This window comes from Puma concolor, chromosome A2 (assembly GCF_028749965.1).
Source record: "Puma concolor isolate L17-30 chromosome A2, mPumCon1.1.hap2, whole genome shotgun sequence".
In the NCBI taxonomy this organism is placed as follows: domain Eukaryota; kingdom Metazoa; phylum Chordata; class Mammalia; order Carnivora; family Felidae; genus Puma; species Puma concolor.
In genome coordinates, this window is record NC_141668.1 from 79,105,229 (window position 1) to 79,117,149 (window position 11,921).

Here is an 11,921-nt window from a genome sequence, read left to right on the forward strand (position 1 = left end):
GCTGTGGACATGTGCAGGTTCTTGTGTGAATAGGAGTTTCCATTTCTCTGGGATAAATGACCAGGAATGTAATTGCTGGGTTGCATGGGAAGTGTATGTTTGGTTTCCCAAGAACCTTCCAAACCTTTGTCAGAGTGGTTGTACCATGTTTACATTACCGCCAGTAATGTATGAGAAATCTAGGTTCTCCACTACCTTACCATTATTTGATATTACAAATTTTCAAATTTTTGGCTATTCTAATAGGTGGGTAGTGACGTCTCATTACAGTCGTGACTTGCATTTCCTCAGTGGTTTAGAGATGCTGAACTTATTTTCATGTGTTTATTTGCCATCTGTATATCCTCTTTAGTGAAATAGTTCTTCATGTACTTGGTTCATTTTCTAACAGGACTGTTTGAGTTTTTACTGCTGAGTCTGGAGAGTTCTTTTTTTTCTTTTTTTAACATTTATTTATTTTTGAGACAGAGAGAGACAGAGCGTGAATGGGGGAGCGTCAGAGAGAGAGGGAGACACAGAATCTGAAACAGGCTCCAGGCTCTGAGCTGTCAGCACAGAGCCCGACGTGGGGCTCGAACTCACAGACTGTGAGATCATGACTCAAGCTGAAGTCGGACGCTCAACTGACTGAGCCACCCAGGCGCCCCTGGAGAGTTCTTTATATATTCTAAGTACAGTTGGTTGTTGGCTATGTGATTTGCAAATATGTATATTTTTTTACCCAGTCTGTACTTACCTTTTCATCCTCTTAACAAAGTCTTTTCCAGAGAAAACGTTTCATTTTGATCAGGTTCAATTTATCGATTTTTCCCTTTTTGTATCCTATTTTCATATCTTAAGCACTCTTCACCTAGATCCTGAAGATTTTCTCCCTTTTTTTTCCTAGACATTTTGTAATTTTATATTTTACATTTAAATCTATTATCCATTTTGAGTTAATTTTTGAATAAGGTGTGAGATTTCCTTTTCTTTTTTTGGCCCCTGTATATCCAATCACTTCAAATATTTGTATATATTTAACATTTTCTCTTAATACATTTTTATACATTTTATGAGTATACTTGACACAATGTTACATTAGTTTCAGGTGTACAACTTAGTGATATGCCAAGTTTATATATTATGCTAAGCTCACCACAAGCGTAGCTACCATCTGTCACCATAAAACATAACTACAGTGTCATTGACAATGCTCCTTATGCTACACCTTTTATTCCCCTAATTTATTAATTGCATAACTGGATGCCTGTATCTCCTACTCCCCTTCACCAATTTCACTCATCACCCCTCCCTTTCTCTGGCAACCATCAGTTTGTGCTCTGTATTTATAGGTCTGATTCTGCTTTTTGTTTAATGCATTTTTTTTTGTTTTTTTTTTTTTAGATTGCACATATGAGCGAAATCATATGGTACTTGTCTTTCTCAGTCTGATTTACTTGACTTAGTATAATACCATCTAGGTCCATCCATGTCATGGCAAACGGCACAATCTCATTCATATATGGCTGTGTAATACCCACTGTATATGTGTGTGGGGTCATGGATGTATACATAGAGTACATCTTTTTTATCTATTTGTCCACTAATGATACTTACTCTGTAATTGAAATCATTACCTGGCCAAGTTAGATATTTTGCCACACGTACTCTTTTTTTTTTTTTTAATTTTTTTTTAGCGTTTATTTATTTTTGAGACAGAGAGAGACAGAGCATGAACGGGGGAGGGTCAGAGAGAGGCAGACACAGAATCTGAAACAGGCTCCAGGTTCTGAGCTGTCAGCACAGAGCCTGACGCGGGGCTCGAACTCATGGACCGTGAGATCGTGACCTGAGCCAAAGTCGGACGCTTAACCGACTGAGCCACCCCAGGCACCCCTCCATAGGTACTTTTCTTTGACAACTTTGCTCACACCTGTAACCCTGCATAACCTTCCCCCAAAATGGCCATAAAGCTCCAGTGGGTCTCTGTAGGCAATTTGAAGACCAGCTTATATAGGAATTCATTTCAGTAGCACTTGATTTACCAAATGCAGCTTTATTTACTTGTCTCAAATTATGTTATCAAATCAAGGATTATTTACTTGGATTAAATTAGTTCCAGCTCACATAGTTCATATCAGTGTCAAATATCAAAGTTCAAAAATACCTGTATTCCAGAGAGAATATTTTGAACTAGAAGGGAAAGCTTTGGTTTTTTCCAAATATTTTGTCAAAACTAAAACAAAGAACAAAGTGACACAGGAGGTTATTACCCCTGAAAAGAATAAATGTGCACTTTGATATTACCAATATTGTAGATTTCCAAGTGAACTGGAAAATTTCACTGAAGGGCAAAATTTCTGTGAAGAGTAAAATTTCATTCTATACTTCGTTTAGATAGGTAGCTTCAACAGACTTAACAAATTTAAATGAGAAAGTCCAGAGAGGAGATTTGTACTGTTAATCTCTGTTGATGACATTAATAGAAAAAAACTAGTGGTAGATCGTGGGTTATTTCCTCCTTCACCTAATTATCGACCCTGATTTTGCAAATATATTAAACATTAGTGATTTCTGATGTCACAATAATCACCAACACCTTTATCTTCAAATGTCAGTGGGACTAAATAGTGTCTTAAGCCTCTTGGTGTCACCTAAAGGCAGAGACGGGGGGAAAAAATAAGAGAAAAGAGGAAGGACAGGATACAATTGGAAAAGAGATAGTAATATGAAAGAAAGAGATGAGAAAATCAAAAATTAAGGCAACACTTGCACTTGAGTGAAAAATCCATGGAGTATAAAAAAAATGTATCGAGTAGGGGTGCCTGAGTGGCTGAGTCACTTAAGAGTCCAACTTTGGCTCAGGTCATGATCTTGTGGCTTGTGAGTTCGAGCCCTGTGTTAGGTTCTCTGCTGGCAGCCCAGAGCCTGGAGCCTTGCTTCGGATTCTGTGTCTCCCTCTCTTTGCCCCTTCCCCAGCTCACTCTCTCTCTCCCTCTCTCTCTCTCTCTCTCTCGAAAATAAACATTAAAAAAAATTTTTTTTTAATGTATTGAGTAACATGAAGAAAGAGGTCAAGAAACAGCATGAAGAATCTTATCACACTGACCTAGATATTGGGAGAGTAAAGACATATATAGGCAAATATTTTTATGAGAGAATAAGATGTGAATAAATTTATAAAGTTATTTTAAATAAAAAATATTTCAATAAAGACAATAATTAGGGACAATTTTCTTTTTTTCTTTTTTTTTAAAAAGAAGATGGTTTTTTTCTTCTTTTTTTTTTTTTTTAGCCTTTATTATTTTTGAGACAGAGGAAAACAAAGCGTGAGCAAGGGAGGGACACACAGATTCTGAGACAGACTCCCGGCTCCAAGCTGTCAGCACAGAGCCTGACTTGGGCTTCAACTCAGGAACTATGAGATCATGACCTGAAATGAAGGCAGACAGACACTTAACGGACTGAGCCATCCAGGACCCCTTGGGACCATTTTCAAATGGCAATCTTACCTCCATTAGTTTATCTTATCAAAATCTCATTGGCAAATTTACAAAGTTTCCTTGAACAGATAGGACTATTTTTTTTTTTTAATTTTTTTTTTCAATGTTTATTTATTTTTGGGATAGAGAGAGACAGAGCATGAACGGGGGAGGGGCAGAGAGAGAGGGAGACACAGAATCGGAAACAGGCTCCAGGCTCTGAGCCATCAGCCCAGAGCCTGACGCGGGGCTCGAACTCACGGACCGCGAGATCGTGACCTGGCTGAAGTCGGACGCTTAACCGACTGCGCCACCCAGGCGCCCCCAGATAGGACTATTTTTATTTGAGTTGCTTAAAGCAGTAGTGTAACATTAATAGAAGACTGTAGGTCTATACTGTATCTTGGTGTTAGCATTTATAGATCTATCGTTTCCATCGCCAGTGTCCAGTGTAAGATATGCTGGAACAGACCTGTGATCCAAAAAGCCATTTGCAAAAGACATTTATCATATTGTTGATGATACTGCTAGTTCTCTGATGCCAATACTTCATGAAAAGCTTTTGCTTATTTTGGTCACAAGGTAAAAAATACAAAAATAAGCACATGGATTTCTAATGATCCATTTTGGAGTTTTTGATACACATGCGTCTAAAGCCATTGATTTGGCTTTGTATTTGTTTAATGAATTAATGTATTAATGCTTAACATATTTGTTTAACATATTTTTAATTGGTTAAATTTTATCATTAATAAATGTTGTATCTACATTCTCAATAAGAGATCAAAAGAAACTATTAAGCAGTAACTATAAATAATGTAAACCCCATGTGGCAGTGCTGACACATTCTTTTAAGGACTGAATAAGTCTTGTTTCACAGGACAATAAGTCCCCCACTAGACTGTAAGCTACTGTACCTAGCACATTTTAATTCCTCAATGGATGCTTAGAAAACAATGTTTAAAAGTTGGTTGAGGGATGCCTGGGTGGCTCAATCGGTTAAGCGTCCGACTTCGACTCAGGTCATGATCTCGCGGGTCTGTGAGTTCGAGCCCCGCGTCGGGCTCTGGGCTGATGGCTCGGAGCCTGGAGCCTGCTTCTGATTCTGTGTCTCCCTCTCTCTCTCTGCCCCTCCCCCGTTCATGCTCTGTCTCTCTCTGTCTCAAAAATAAATAAACGTTAAAAAAAAAAATTTTAAAGTTAGTTGAGAATAAACAATTTGTGGAATATCCATGCAGTGGGATGCTGCTGAGCTACAAAAATAAATGAATTATTGATAAATGTAATAACATGTATAATCTTAAAAAGAATATGTTAAAAAAAAAGAATTATGCTGAGAGAATGATTCAAGATGGCGGCATAGGAAGATTCTCAACTCATTTCCTCCCATGGAGACACCAAGTGTATAGCTACATATGGATTAATTCCCTCTGAAAATGACCTGAAAACTAGCTGAAGAGCTCCTCCACAACAAAAGGTCAAAGGGTCACAGCACAACAGTTAGGAGAGGTAGAGAAGCAATGTTACCCTGAACCTATCCTTGTCATGGCAACCCACAATTGGGAGGGATTTCACAAATACAGAATTTCTCCCTGAGGAGTGAGGGGTTTATACCCCACATCAGGAACCCCAACCTTTGGAACCTACCTCAGAAAGTTGAACCCCCAAAACATCTGGCTAAACATCTGGCTCTGAATACCAATGGGGCTTGTGTCCCGGACATCCAAAAGGCTGTGGGGAATGAAAAGTCTGTTCATAAAGGGTTTGCACACAGACTCACTCTGGATCCAGCACCAAAGCAGAAGTTTGAAAATCACGATGATACATAAAGGAGATTCGTTAGCTTGTTTTCAAAAGTCTGTTGGAGACCCCGGGGTCTGGTAGGATTTTCTCCAGGAAGGAGACACTGGTGGCCATCATTTTTGTGAGCTCACCTGAGTTTGCTACTAACAGCATTCGTGGGTGCCATTTTTGTGCTCCTTCTACCTGGCTAGGCCAGCAGACTTGTCCCACCCTCACATTCTCCCATTGTCCCACTGTCACTGTCTCCCATTGTCCCACCCCCACACATTCCTACAGCCCTATTGTATAGCCAGGGGGCTCACCTCACCATGCACTCTCCCAGAGCCCCACTGTAGCAGACAAGGGTGCATAGTCCATGCAGGGAACACCTTTCAAACACTTGGCTCTGGTGGCCATGGGGACATGGGGACTCAACCCTATGGGACCGAAACAATTGGAAAGAGAGTTCTAGGCAGGTTACCAACCCCAGGGTACTGCACAGACAACAGACTGAAACAAACCATTAGTCTTCATGTGACAAAGATCTATTTACTTGTCCTGGAACTTCTTCCTAAGGGGCAGGCTTTAGTTTTACCACACATCTAGAGTATGTGGAGGATTTCTCAGGGACTGTAGGTCAGGGAACACCAGTTTAGCACTTCCTCTTGGCCTTGCTATAGCTCCCTGGTACCTCCCAAAAAGGAGTTTATAGACTTGTCTAGAGCCCCAGTTGTCACAGCTGTCACCAAGGGGACACCAAGATCTCCTGATGTGGAGGCCAGCAGGAATTATGAGTGCAGTCCCACAGTACTGTATACATTTGTATATACTTTAAAAGCTACTACAGAGGGTCTGGCTTCAAATCAGCTTGAAACTAGGTGCTTACCAAGCTCCCACGTTTTGGAGCACTGACTGGCCTTGGCAGAAGCCTACCAAGAAAAAATAAGGCTGCTTAGGTAATCACAAAGATTCAAAAGATAACCATGAACTAGGGCAAAGTTGAAAGATAAGTTTCATCACCTAGATAAGGCTGCTCTTCCAAGAGGGGAGAGGTTGCTGTTTGTCTAATACATAGAAACAAATGCAGAGAGAAAAGCAAAATGAGGAAACAGAGGTATATGTTTGAAACGAAAGAACAAGATAACCTCCCCCCTACCAAAAACAAAACAAAAAAAAAAACCTTCACGAAATGAAGATAAGTAATGTACCTGATAAAAAGTTCAAAGTAATGGTCAAAAGTGTTTACCAAACTTGAGAAAAGAATGAACTCTCTAACTCAATAGAGAGTTAGAAAGTAGAAGAAAGTAACAAACAGGAGTCACAGAACTGAAGAATACAATTGCTGAAAAATATACTAGAGGGGTTCAACAGCAGAGTAGATGAGGCAGAAACAGCAACCTGGAAAACAGGGCAGTAGAACTCCCCCAAACAGAGCAGCAAAAAGAAAACAGAATTTTAAGAAAGAAAGATGGCTTAAGAGACCTTTAGGACAGCATCAAACAGAATAACATTTGCAATATAGGGATCTCAGAAGAAGAGAGAGAAAGGAGCAGAAAACTTACTTGAAAAAATAATGGCTGCAAATTTCTCTAACCTGGGCAAGAAAGCAGACATTTAGGTCCAGGAAGCACAAATATTCCAAATAAGATGAATCCAAAGAGGTCCATAGCAAGCACATTCTAATTAAAATGTGAAAGGTTAATGAATCTTAAAAGCAGCAAGAGAAAAACAACTTGTTGCATCCAAGGGAATGAGGCTACCGTCTGGTTTTTCAGCAGAAACTTTTACAGGCCAGCAGGAAGTGGCATGATACAAAATGCTGAAAGGAAAAAACTTCCAAACAATGAAATCCTGCTCTCTAACCAAGGGACTAGAAGAGTGGTGAATCAGCTATACAGAAACTTTTGGACAAAAATAAAACACATGGGACATATCTCAAGTTAGATTATATCCTGAACCGTAAAGCAATCCTCAACAAATTTCAAAGAAACAAAATCATAGAATATAATTGTTGAATGTGTTAGGGTCAGGCGTAAGGAAGGGTAAAGATAGGAGTCAGAGGCTAAAAAATTTTAGCAGTCAAAGGCTTTATTTGGGAACTAAGGTCTAGGGCGAGGTTGCGTGACTCAGGGAGGGAGAGAGAGAGGGAGGAGTCAGGGAAGTTGCACCCAGGTGTGGTGGGGTGGGGTTTTTAAGCTGCAGCAGTTCCGGGTGGGCCTTTTTCGCATCAGGTCGTGCTGTCGCTCCGTGATTGGTTGACCTCCAATTCGTTCTGGCACATTACTAGGGGCTTTTCCTTGGGTTGCACTGGCAAGATGGCTGTCCCCTCTACTGTGGTTCCAAGGACATACTAACAGAATGATGGGGTCTTGAAGTGATGGTGGGGTTCGGAGCTGACGGCCAAGAAAGAATTCTTGAAGACGTCTTTGGTGCAAAAAAGTGATTTTATGAAAACACAGGGACAGGATCCGTGGGCAGAAAAAGAGCTGCATTGGGATTGTGAAGAGTGACTGCTGATATACTGTGGAGTTGGGGGAGATAAAGTCAAGAGGAAGTTTCTTAAAGGGATTTCTACATGCTAAAGAAAACTCACAAATTACTGGAGGCCTGGGTATTTTCAGGCTAAGGTTGTTTTTCCCTCTAGCAAAGCATTATTTTTAAGACAGTAGGGAGTTCTTGGAGATTAGGCTATTGATACGGTTGACTTTTTCTTGTAATTTACTCAGATATTGTAAACTGATGGAGACTATCAGTTTAACCATTTGTTTTCTGTCCTTTCCTTTGTTCTTGGGCAGTCAGGAATGCCTGAGGAATGTCACACATATCCCACCTGGGTAGAGGGGGAGGGTTGTTTGCAGGGTATCAGCTGGCCTTATGCTCCCTCATCATTGAACACACTAAAATTAAACTAGAAATAATTAACAGAAAAATTTTAAAAACTTCAAGCACTTAGAAACTAAACAATGCACTTCTAAATAATCCATGGGTCAAACAAAGTCTCAAGGGGAAAAATGTATTGAACCAAATGCAAATGCAAGATATGAAAATTTGTGAGACATAACTAAAGCAATGCTAGAAGAAAAATTTTGTAGTACTAACTGTATACTTTAGAAAGAAGAAAAAGGCTCAAATCAATAGGCTAATTTCTCATTTCTTTTATTTATTTATTTAAAAAAAATTTTTTTTTTAACGTTTATTTATTTTTGAGACAGAGAGAGACAGAGCATGAACGGGGGAGGGTCAGAGAGAGGGAGACACAGAATCCGAAACAGGCTCCAGGCTCCGAGCTGTCAGCACAGAGCCCTATGCGGGGCTTGAACTCACTGACGGTGAGATCATGACCTGAGCCGAAGTCGGCCACTCAACCGACTGAGCCACCCAGGCGCCCCGCTAATTTCTCATTTCAATATCTTAGACAAAGTGAGAGACTAAGAGAAAAATTACCAGGTGTACTCACAACTGCAAAGAAAAGACACCCCCCCCCCCCCCAAGCATTCCCAAAACCAGCCAGGGCGTGCCTGGTTGTAGTCTGATCTAAAGGCGGGAACCAATCAAGTTTAAATGTCAACCAATAACCACTCTGTAACCTCAAAAAATCCCTAACTTGTTTGTGCCTGTCTATAAAAGAAGCTGTAAGATCCTTGCTCGGGGCCTCTTCACATCACCAGCAACGAGTGCGCGGAGGCCCGGGTTCGAACCTGCAATAAACGACCCTTGCCGCTTGGCTTTGACTCTGGACTCTGGTGGTTTGTTTTCCGGGGGTCTCTTGAATCGGGGCATATCAACAGAAGAGTTAAATAAACCTAGGGTGAAAAGAAAGAAAAAATAATAAAGATATGAGTAGAAATTAATGAAATTGAATAGAAAAGTAACAGAAAATCGATGAATCAAAGAGCTGATTCTTTGAAAAGATCAATAAAATTGACAAGTCTCTAAGAAGACTGACAAAGGAAAACAAGTGAAGACACAAATTACCAGTATCAGGAATGAAATGGGGTTATTACTACGAAGACTACAGACATCAAAGAGACAATAAGGTAATACTATGAATAATTCCACAAACATAAATTTGATAAATTAAACAAAATGGATCAATCTCCAAAAAACACACTACCACAATGCACTCAGTATATAGAATGAGTAATTCGGATAGACAAATAACTATTAAGAAAATTTAATTCATAATTTTAAAACTCCCAAAGACAGTAATCTCTAGGCCCAAATAGCTTCACTGGAAAGTTCTAACAAGACATTTAAAAAAAAACCAACCACCAATTCTACATAATCTTCTAAAAATGGAAGAGGAGGGAACACTTCCCAGTTCATTTTATACAGCCACTGTTACTACGATATCAAGCCCAGATAAAGAAAATTACAGACTACAATTTCTTATAAACAAAGATGCAAAGTCCTTAATAAAATATTAACAAATGGAATTTTAAAATATAACAAAGAATTATATACCATGACCAAGTGTAGTTTATTCCAGGAATGCAAGGTTGATCAATTAAAAAAAAAAAATCAATGTAATCCACTATATGAACAGGCTAAAGAAGAAAAATCACATGATCACATCAATCAGTGCCAAAAAACCACTTGATAAAATTCAGTTGCCATCCACTATTTAAAAACAAAACAAAACAAACTTTTAGAAAACTACGTATAGTGGGCAACTTTCTCAACCTGGCAAAGAACATCTACAAAAAACTATAGTTAACATTATACTTAATGGTGAAAGACCAAATGATGTTCCCCAAAGATAGAAAATAGGGCAGAGACGTTCACTCTTAACATTCTTATTGAACATAGTGCTGGAAGTGCTAGCTAACAGAATAGACAAGGCAAGGCAATTAAAGGCAGACAGATCAGAAATAAGACAATATCTATTTGCAGATGACATGATGCTGTAAGGGTTCTTTCTTTCTTTCTTTCTTTCTTTCTTTCTTTCTTTCTTTCTTCCTTTTTTGAGAGAAATAGAGGAGAAAGAGAGTACAAGCAGCAGTGGAAGAGAGAGAGAATCTTACAAAGGCTCCATACCCAGTGAGGAGCCCAATGTGGGAATTGATTCCATGACCCTGAGATCATGACCTGAACCAAAACTAAGAGTCAGACACTTAACTGAGCAAGCCAACTAGGCACACCTATAAGTAAGATTTTCTTATGAAAATAGTAAGTATCAAAAAAAAAAAAAGTAAGTATCAGGGCATTTGATTGGCTCAGTTGGTTAAGCATCCTCCTTTAGCTCAGGTCATTATCTGGCAGCTCCTGAGTTTGAGTCCTGTGTCCAGAGCCTGGAGTTTGCTTTGGACTCTGTCTCACTCTCTCTCTGCCCCTCCTCCACTCACACTCTGTCTCTCTCCCAAAAATAAATAAACATAAAAAAAAAAAAAAACTACCCCTATTTACAGGTGACATAATGGTCTATACAGAAAATCTTCAGATATCTACAAAACAAACAAAAAACTTCTAGAACTAATATATGAGTTCAGCAAGGTCACAAAGATAAAAGATAAAAATCAACTGTATTTCTATCAATGAACTATCAATGAACAGGGAAATTAAAAATATAAAGTCATTTGCAATTGTTCAACAAAAATTAGATGTAAATTTGACAAAACATGTACAGAACCTATATGATGAATACTACCTAACACTAATAAAAGAAATTAGAGAAGAACTAAGCAAACGGAGAGACACACTGTGTTCATGGATTGGAAGATACGACATGGCAAAAATGTCAGTTCTCCCCAAATTGATCTGTGGGTTTAATGCAATTTCTATCAAAATCACAACAGGATAATTTGTACATAAAGATAAAATTATTCACAAACATATGGCCAACTAATCTTTGACAAAGCAGGAAAGAATATCCAGTAGTGTAAAGACAGTCTCTTCAGTAAATGGTGCTAGGAAAACTGGACAGTGACATGCAGATAAATGAACCTGGACTGTTATGGAACCAGGCTGGAACGCTGTTGGAAAAACCAAGCGACACTCAGAGATCTTGCTGGATTGGAGATTTATTTAACACCAGCGGGCTCAGAGGAGATCATTTCTCCAAAGATCTGAGCGCCGAATGCAAGTGAGGAGGGTAATTTATAGTCGTCAGCTTCCATATCTGTGGGGTTTTTGCGTGCGCAGAAAACAGGGAAGAAGAATATGGAGGAGGGGTCGCTAAGCTAGAGACCAGAGTTTGTTCTACCCCATTGGCCATCTTTGGCATACTTTATTCACTTCTCCAACAGGACCACTTTCTTACACCGTGCACAAAAATAAACTCAAATTAAATGAAAGACCTAAATGTGAGACAGGAAGCTCTCAGGATCCTAGAGGAGAAAGCAGGCAAAAACCTCTTTGAGCCCAACCGCAGCAACTTCTTATTGAACATGTCTCTGGAGGCAAGAGAAACAAAAGCAAAATGAACTATTGGGACCCCATCAAAATTAAAAGCTTCTGCACAGTGAAGGAAACAATCAGCAAAACTAAAAGGCAACTGATGGAACAGAAGATATTTGCAAAAGACATATCAGATAAAGGGTTAATATCCAAAATCTATAAAGAACTTACCAAATTCAACACCCAAAAAACAAATTATCCAGTGAAGAAATGGGCAAAAACATGAATAGACTTTTCTCCAAAGAAGACATCCAGATGGTCAACCAACACATGAAAAAATGC